This window comes from Mus pahari, chromosome X, assembly GCF_900095145.1.
Source record: "Mus pahari chromosome X, PAHARI_EIJ_v1.1, whole genome shotgun sequence".
Taxonomy (NCBI): domain Eukaryota; kingdom Metazoa; phylum Chordata; class Mammalia; order Rodentia; family Muridae; genus Mus; species Mus pahari.
In genome coordinates, this window is record NC_034613.1 from 131379138 (window position 1) to 131389137 (window position 10000).

The 10000-nt window shown below is 39.9% G+C and overlaps 1 protein-coding gene across 2 annotated transcripts in view; it reads right to left on the reverse strand.

The window, feature by feature from the left end:
• Positions 1-10000, reverse strand: part of Shroom2 (shroom family member 2) — a 158109-nt gene that overhangs the window by 51441 nt on the left and 96668 nt on the right. The gene's annotated exons all lie outside the window — the stretch shown is intronic.

Genomic DNA, 10000 nt, shown 5'->3' on the forward strand with positions numbered 1-10000 from the left:
ACTGGGAATAGAGGCCCCTTGGTCTTGCAAACTTTATATGACCCAGCACAAGGGAAGGCCTGGGCCAAGTAGTTGTAGTGGGTGGGTAGGGGAGCAGGGGCGGGGGGGGGGTGTAATAGGGAACTTCCCGGATAGCATTTGAAATGTAAATAAAGAAAATAATAATAATAAAAAAATGAAAAAAAATCCAAGGCTAAAAGGATTCAGTGCAGAATTCTATCAAAACTTCAAAGAAGAAATATTAATATTCCTCAAATTGTTCTACAGCAAAGACATCTTCAAATTATTTTTATAAAGCCAGTATTACCCTGATACTAAAACTGGACAAAGACTCAACAAAAAAAGAAAATTATTTCTGAAGGAGCATGATAGAAAAGTTCTCAATAAAAATACTTGCAAACCAAATTAAAAACAAAAACAAAAACAACAATAAAAAGATTATCTACCATGACCAAGTCACCTTCATCCCAAAGATGCAGGGATGGTTCAACATACATAAATTATTAAACATAATCCACCACATAGACAGACTCAAAAAACAGAGACCACATGACAGCTCTCTCTCATTAGATGCAGAGAAGATCTTTGACCAAGAGGTGAGATCTCTCCTTTCTCTCCAATAACTGTCTGAAGTGGGGCCTACCAGGAGCTCTCAGGGCCCAGGAACTGTGGAGCAGCTGGGCTGGGACAGTCAAGTCACCATCTGCACCCTGAGCTTGGGCTGTTCCAGAACCCTCTGTGCACAGGGCTGGCTAGGAGAGAGCTGATCTCCCAGGAGTGCTTTCACTCCCAGGCTCAGAGGTGAGATAGCCACTTTCTTTCCAATAACAGTCTAAGGCAGGACCAGCAAGGAGCACACAGAACACAGGAACAGTGGAGCAACTGGGACAGGATCCTTCCAGTCGCCATCTGCACCCAGAGCTTGGGCTGTTCCACAGCCCTCCATAAACAAGTTCAGCCAGGAGAGAGCTGGTCTCCCAGGATTGATGACACAGGCATAAAGGCCCACAGGAGCGAGAATCTCCAGCCAGAGAAAGCAAGAATACCTAACACCAGAGATAAACAGATGGCGAAAGGCAAGTGCAAGAACCATACCAACAGAAACCATGGATACTTGGCATCATCAAAACCCAGGGCTCCCACCATAGCAAGTCCTGGATATACCAACACACTGGACAAACAAGATTCTGACTTAAAATCATCATCTATCATGATGATGATCATGGACTTTAAGAAGGACATGAATAACTCCCTTAAAGAAATACAGGAGAACATAGATAAACAGGTAGGAACCCTTAAAGAGGGAACACAAAAATCCCTTAAAAATTATAGAAAAACAAAACCAAACAGGTGAAGGAATTGAACAAAACCATTCATGATATAAAGCCAGAAGTAGAAACAATAAAGAAATCACAAAGGGAGAGAACTCTGGAGATAGAAAACCTAGGAAAAAGATCAGGAGTCATAGATACAAACATCACAAACAGAATACAAGAGACAGAAGAGAGAATCTCAGGTGCAGAAGACACTATAGAAAACATTGACACAACAGTCAAAGAAAATACAAAATGCAAAAAGGTCCTAAGGCAAACAAACCATCTAGGAAATCCAGGACACAAGGAGAAGATCAAACCTAAGGATAATAGGTATAGAAGAGAGTGAAGTGTTCTAACTCAAAAGGCCAGTAACTATCTTCAACAAAATTATAGACGAAAACTTCCCTAACCTAAAGAAAGAGATGCCCATAAAACATACAAGAAGCCTACAGAACACCAAATAAAATGAACCAGTAAAGAAATTTATCCTGTAATATAATAATAAAAACACCAAATACACAAAACAAAGAAAGAATATTAAAAGCAGTCAGGGAAACAAGTCAAGTAATGTATGAAGGTAGGATTATCAGAATTACAACAGACTTCTCCCTAGAGACTATGAAAGCCACAAGATCCTAGTCAGACTTCATACAAACCCTAAGAAAACGCAAATGTCTACCCAGGCTACTATACCCAGCAAGACCCTCAATTACCATACATGGAAAAACCAAGAAATTCCATGACAAAAACAAATTTACACAATATCTTTCCAGAAATCCAGCCCTACAAAGGATAATAAATAGAAAACTCCAACACAAGGAGGGAAACTACACCCTAGAAAAAGAAGAAAATAATCTTTTAACAAATGAAAAAGAAGATAGCCACATAAACATAATCCCACTTCTAACAGCAAAAATATCAGGAAGCAACAATCTCTTTTCCAATGATATCTTTTCCATTGATATTTCTTAATATCAATGGACTCAACTCCCCAATAAAAATACATAGACTAACAGACTAGATAAATAAACAGGACTCAGCATTTTGCTGCATACAGGAAATGCACCTCAGTGACAAAGACAAACACTACCTCAGAGTAAAATGCTGACAAACAATTCTCCAAGCAAATGGTCCCAAGAAACAAGCTGGAGTAGCCATTCTAATAATGAATAAAATCAACTTTCAACCTAAAGTTATCAAAAAAGATAAGGAAGGACGATTCATGCTGGTCAAAGGAAAAATCTACCAAGATGAACTCTCAATTCTGAACATCTATGCTCCTAATGCAAGGGCAGCCACATTCATAAAAGAAATTTTACCAAAGCTGAAACTACACATTGGACCTCATACAATAATAGTGGAAGACTTCAGCACCCCACTCTCATCATTGGACAGATCATGGAAACAGAAACTAAACAGAGACACAGTGAAGGTAACAGAAGTTATAAACCAAACGGATTTAACAAATATCTATATAACATTTTATCCTAAAACAAAAGAATATACCTTCTTCACAACACCTCATGGTACCTCACAGTCTCCAAGACTGGCCACATAATTAGTTACCAAACAGGCCTCAACAGATACAAAAAGATTGAAATAATCCGATGCACCCTATCAGATNACCACGGACTAAGGCTGGTCTTTTTTTTTTTCTTTTTTCTTTTTTCATTTTTTTTTGTTTTTCGAGGCAGAGTTTCTCTGTATAGCCCTGGCTGTCCTGGAACTCACTCTGTACACCAGGGTGGCTTCCAACTCAGAAATCCACCTGCCTCTGCCTCCCAAGTGCTGGGATTAAAGGTGAACGCCAGCACGCCCTGCTAAGGCTGGTCTTAAATGCCAAAAAAAAAACCAAAAAACAAAAAAAAAAAAAAAAGGAAAGCAAACATACACATAAAACATAAAAGCTGAACAACTCTCAACTCAATGATAACCTGGTCAAGGGAGAAATAAGGAAAGAAATTAAAGACTTTTTAGAGTTTAATGAAAATGAAGACACAACATACCCAAAATTCTGAGACACAATGAAAGCAGTGCTAAGAAGAAAACTCTTAGATCTGAGTGCCTCCAAAAAGAAACTGGAGAGAGCTTACACTTAGCAGCTTGACACCACATCTGAAAGCTCTAGAACAAAAAGAAGCAAAAACACCTAAGAGGAGTAGAAGGCAGGAAATAATCAAACTCAGGGTTGAAACCAACCAAGTGGAAACAAAAATAACTATTCAAAGAATCAACCAAACCAGGAGCTGGTTCTTTGAAAAAATCAGCAAGCTAGATAAACCCTTAGCCAGATTAACCAGAAGACACAGAGATAGCATCCTAATTCAAAAAATTAGAAATGAAAATAGAGACATAACAAAAGAAACTGAAGAAATCAAAAAAAATCATCAGATCCTACTACAAAAGTTTATACTCAACAAAACTGGAAAACCTGGATGAAATGGACAACTTCCTAGACAGATACCAGGTACCAAAGTTAAATCAGGATCAGATTAAAAATTTTAACAGTCCCATATCCTCTAAAGAAATAGAAACACTCATTAATAGTCTCCCAAACAATAAAAGCACAGGACCTGATGGGTTTAGTGCAGAGTTCTATCAGACCTTCAAAGAATACCTAATACCAATACTTTTCAAACTATTCCAAAAAATAGAGACAGAAGGAACACTAGTTAATTCATTCTATGAAGCCACAATTTCTCTGATACCTAAACCACACAAAGACCCAATAAAGAAAGAAAACTTCAGACCAATTTCCCCTTATGAATATCAATGCAAAAATATTCAATAAAATTCTTGCAAACCGAATCCAAGAACACATAAAAATGATCATCCATCATGATCAAGTAGGCTGCATCCCAGGGATGCAGGGATGGTTCAACATATGGAAATCCATCAATTTAATACATTACATAAACCAACTCAAAGAAAAAAAAACACATTTTCATTTCATTAAATGTTGAGAAATCATTTGACAAAATCGAACACCCCTTCATGATAAAAGTCTTATAAAGATCAGTAATTCAAGGTTAATACCTAAACATAGTAAAAGCAATATACAGCAAACCAGTAGCCAACATCAAACTAAATGGAGAGAAACTTGAAGCAATTCCACTAAAATCAGGGACTAGACAAGGCTGCACACTCTCTCCCTACCTATTCAATATAGTACTTGAAATCCTAGTCAGAGCAATTCGACAACAAAAGGAGATCAAAGGGATACAAAGTGGAAAGAAGTCAAAATATCACTATTTGCAGATGATAAGATAGTATACTTAAGTGACCCCAAAATCTTCACCAGACAGCTCCTACAGGTGATAAGCAACTTCAGCAAACTGGCTGGACATAAAATTAAATCAAACAAATCAGTGGCCTTCCTCTACACAAAGGATAAACAGGCTGAGAAAAAAAATTAGGGAAACAACACCCTTCACAATAGTCACAAATAATATAAAATTCCTTTGTGTGACTCTAAGCAAGTGACAGACCTGTATGACAAGAACTTCAAGTCTCTGAAGAAAGAAATCGAAGATCTGAGATGGAAAGATCTCCCATGCTCATGGATTGGCAGGATTAATATAGTAAAAATGGCCATCTGGCAGAAAGCAATCTACAGATTCAATGCAATCCTCATCAAAATTCCAACTTAATTCCTCAGAGTTAGAAAGAACAATTCTCAGATTCATTGGGAATAACAAAAATCCCAGGATAGCGAATACTATTCTCAACAATAAAAGAACTTCTGGGGGAATCACCATCCCTGACATCAAGCTGTACTGCTTGGTATTGGTACAGTGACAAGCAGATAGATCAATGGAATAGAACTGAAGACCCAGAAATGAACCCACACGCATATGGTCACTTGATATTTGACAAAGGAGCTAAAACCATCCAGTGGAAAAAAAAAAGACAGCATTTTCAACAAATGGTTCTGGTTCAACTGGTGGTCAACCTGTAGAAGAATACAAATTGATCCATTCTTATCTCCATGTACAAAGTTCAAGTCCAAGTGGATCAAGGACCTCCACATAAAACCAATACACTGAATCTAATAGAAGAGAAAGTGGGGGAAAGTCTCAAACACATGGGCACAGGGGAACAGTTCCTGAACAGAACACCAATGGTTATGCTCTAAAATCAAGAATCAACAAATGGAACCTCATAAAATTGCAAGGATTCTATAACGCAAAGGACATTGTCAATGGGAAAAAATAGCAACCAACACATTGGGAAAAGATCTTTACCAACCCTAAATCCAATAGGTGGCTAATATCCAATATAAAGAACGCAAGAAGTTAGACGCCAGAGAACTAAATAGCTCTATTAAAAACGGAGTACAAAGCTAAACAAAGAATTCTCAACTGATGAATATCAAATGGCTAAGAAGCACCTAAAGAAATGTTCAACATCCTTAGTCATCAGGGAAATGCAAATCAAAACAATCCTGAGTTTCCACCTCATGCCTGTCAGAATGGCTGATGCTGGCGAGGATGTGGAGAAAGAAGAACACTTCACCATTGCTGGTGGTATTGTAAGCTAGTAAAACCACTCTGGAAATCAGTTTGGTGGTTCCTCAGAAAATTGGAAATAGTACTACCTGAGGACCCAGCTATACCTCTCCTGGGCATATAAACCAGAAGATGCTCCAACACGTAATAAGGACACATGTTCCACTATGTTCATAGTAGCCTTATTATAATAGCCAGAAGCTGGAAATAACCAAGATGTTCCTCAATAGAGGAATGGATACAGAAAATATGGTACATTTACACAATGGAGTACCATTAAAAATAATGAATTTATGAAATTCTTAGACAAATGGATGGAACTAGAAAATATCTTCCTGAGTGAGGTAACCCAATCACAAAATAACACACATGATATGCATTCGCTGATAAGTGGATATTAGCCCAGAAGCTTGGAATACCCAAGATACAATTCACAGACAACATGAAGCTCAAGAAGAAGGAAGACCAAAGTGTGGATGCTTCAGTGCTTCTTAAAATGGAGAACAAAATATCCTCAGGAGGAAACATGGAGACAAAGTGTGGAGCAGAGACTGAAGGAAAGGCCATCCAGAGACTGACCCTCCTGGGTATCCATCCCATATACAGCCCCCAAACCCAGACACTATTGTGGATGCCAACAAGTGCTTGCTGACAGGAGCCTGATANAGCTGTCTCCTGAGAGGCTCTNCCAGTGCCTGAAAAATACAGAGGTGGATGCTCTCAGCCAGCCATTGGACTGAGCACCGGGACTCCAATGAAGGAGCTAGAGAAAGAACCCAAGGAGCCGAAGGGGTTTGCAACCCCAAGGAGGAACAACAATGTGAACCAACCAATACCCCCCAGAGCTCTCAGGACTAAACTACCAACCAAAGAGTACACCTGGTGGAACTCATGACTCCAGCTGCATATGTAGCAGAGGATGGTCTTGTCAGCCATCAATGGGAGGAGGTGAAGGCTCAATGCCCCAGTGTAGTTGAATGCCAGGACCAGGAAGAGGGAGTGGGTGGGTTGGTGAGCAGGGGGAGGTGGGAGGGGATAGTGGGTTTTCTGAAGGGAAAGCAGGAAAGGGGTTAACATTTGAAATGTAAATGAAAATATATAATTAAAAAATAAAAACCATTAGAATAAATCTAATAATTGGAAGACTTGTATCATAAGAACTTTAAGACAATGCAGAATGAAATTGAAAAGGGCACCAGATGATGCGATGAATACCTATGCTCATGGACTGGTAGGATGAATAATGGAAATGGTCATTCTACCAACAGCAATTTACAGACACCCATAAAAATTCCAACACAATTCTTCACAGAAATTGAAAAAAACAATCTTAAATTTCGTAGGAAAATACAAATACCCAGGATAGCTAAAATAATCTTGAACAACAACAAAAATGTTTAGGTCATCACTATCCCAGATTTCAACTTGTGGAACAGAGCTATAGTAACAAAAACACATCACAATACTGATATAAAAGCAGACACATTTATCAATGGAATAGGACCGAGCACACAGTTCATCTTAAGGAAGCATCAAATGAGAACAACTTTAGAATTACAAAAGAAATTTCAGGAACATCTCTTTTCCATTCTCAAATATTTAATTATCAACAGTTCATTCTTAAATTCTTAAATTCTGACTGAGAAAAGAAGCAATAGGCTTTAGCAGCAAAATCATTTGCTGCTCTGCCCAGATGAAGGATTAAACCTTTCATTCTCATTTGGGCTATACATGCACATTCAAATCACATATTCTTAGTCAGTACTGTGTCTAAAACAGAGTAAGTAACTGATAAAGTAATTATTCCACAGAATAGTCACTGTGCATGTATGACTGAAGTCTCTTACTGGCAAAACTACTTACAGGATGCTAAATGTTTTCCTTAAAGCTTGACTTTCCATGCTTCAAGAAAGAAAACTGTGGCTATATTGTTAGGGGAGAGTAAGGATAAGAAAGAAAATGGCAAGCAGGGTAAAGACAGGAGACAGACCTGGCTAAGTCACCTGAGGATGACTGATAACCACTTGGTTTTAATAGCATTTTCTTTAAGGACAGACTGCATCCCTAATGAATAGAATATGTTCCAGATTGTTCATTACCATAAATTCATCCAGACAGAAATAGCACAAAGCCCAGTTTATACATAAATGTGGGTAGCATAGCTGCTTCTTTAATGGGGTGACTGGTTAAGCTGGTAAGTAGAAGATTCTATTACTTTCAAGGCACTCCAATGAGAAAATATGAGACACATTTTCACCCTGTTTTCTTGCTCGGTTGAGAATCTCTGGTTTTTCAAAATAAATACTATCTAGTCTTGTTGCTGTGAATATTATGCATTTGAGAAGTACTTCCTTCACGTCACATAAGCACTATACTCTGCAATCTGTTATCAGAGAGGCATTTACTAACAGCCTCAATGAAATCTGAGATGGTTATAAGAAGAAGAGTTGCTGAGCTGGGGAGATAACATTGGTAGAACATGTGCCTAGTATGCAAATGGCTCTGGGTTCCATCTCTATTTGGGGATGGGAGAAGTGAACTAGATGTGGTGGTGTACACCTGTGATCCTAGTACCTGAAAGGCTTAGGCAGGAAGATGGCTAGTAGTTCAAGGACAGTCTAGTCTATTTAGCAATTACCAGACTAACCAGAACATATATAGTGAGACCTTATCTCAAAAATAAGGAGGATGAGGAAGTTAGAAAGATGGTGAGTAGTGGGAGGTACATGTTTCCTCTTATGCAGAATGAAAGTATAGGGGTGGGGTAGGGGAAAGGGCTACTGGGATGGAAAAAATGGGTAGTAACTAAAAGTAAATATGAGCAAAGTACAAAAATATATGTGTGTTAAAATGTCATAAAGAAAAGTATTATTTTGTATGCTAGAAAATATAATCAGAGGGCTAGAGAAGTGGCATTAAAGACACTTACTACTCTTACAGAGAAACTTTTACAAATGTCTGTAACTTTACCTCCAAGGTTCTAAAACCTTCAAGCCTCTGCGGGTACCACACTTATGTACCAAAATCACACTCTGACACACATAGACACATTGCTAGAAAGTGATAAAAATGTTTTCTAAAAGTAAAATAAATAATTTTTTAAAATTAAGAGAAAATTTTAACACAATGTGATAGCTCATGCCTATAATGCTAGTACTTGGGAGTTAAATGAGAGGAAGATCAAGTCCAAGGCTAGTCTAGGCTGCATAGTTTAAGTCCAGTCTGATCCGTATGAGACCCTGCTTCAAAAAGTAAAACTAGGCTCAAGGCCTGAGCCAGCAGGAGGGCCACCTTTCCTCCGGTGCACTGCCTGGGAGAGGGCAGACTGGAGAAGCATCACAGCTTCTGGGAAAGATCCCTTTTCTGGTTCCAGTCATCTGGCACCTTCCCTGCCCAAGGAAGGGTGTCCAGCCAGGAGCAGTCTCAAGGCCTGAACCGGTAGGAGGGCCATCTTTGCTCAGGTGCACTACCAGAGAGGGGGCGGCCTGCAGAAGGGACACAGCTTCTGGGAAGGACCCCATTTCTGGCTCCAATCACCCAGCACCTTTCCCGCCCGAGGAGGGGTGTCCGCCCAGGAGGAGTCTCAAGGCCTGAGCCAGCAGGAGAGCCATCTTTGCTCCAGTGCACTGCCAGGGAGAGGGCAGACTGGAGAAGAGTCACGGCTTCTGGGAAAGATCCCATTTCTGGTTCCAGTCATCCAGCACCTTTCCCGCCTGAGGAGGGGGTTTCACCCGGGAGGAGTCTCAAGGCCTGAGCCAGAGGGAGAGCCATATTTGCTCCGGTTCCCTTAGTCTCCAGTCTGCACTAGCAAGAGTGTGGACCACAGAAGCTACACAGCTTCGGGACAGACAGAAGCAACCTAACTTCTGGGACAGACCCTGTTTCGGGCTACAGAAATTTGGGAACCTTCATCGCCAGATGAAAGGTGGCCACCTGTGAGGGCTCTATCTGCCAGAGCAGGTGAGAGAGTCATATTGTGTCCAGGGTCCCTCAGTGGTTAGTCTGTGCAGGTAAGTGAATAAACTGCAGAGGCAACACATCTTCTGGCACAGGCCCTGTTTTGGGCCTACATCTTCAGCGAGGAGGCAGATCTGAATGCCAGGCATCTGTGCACCTTCCCTGATAGAGGAGAGCTTCCCTGAAGAGAGTAATCTGACCACTGAGAACCAGGAGAGA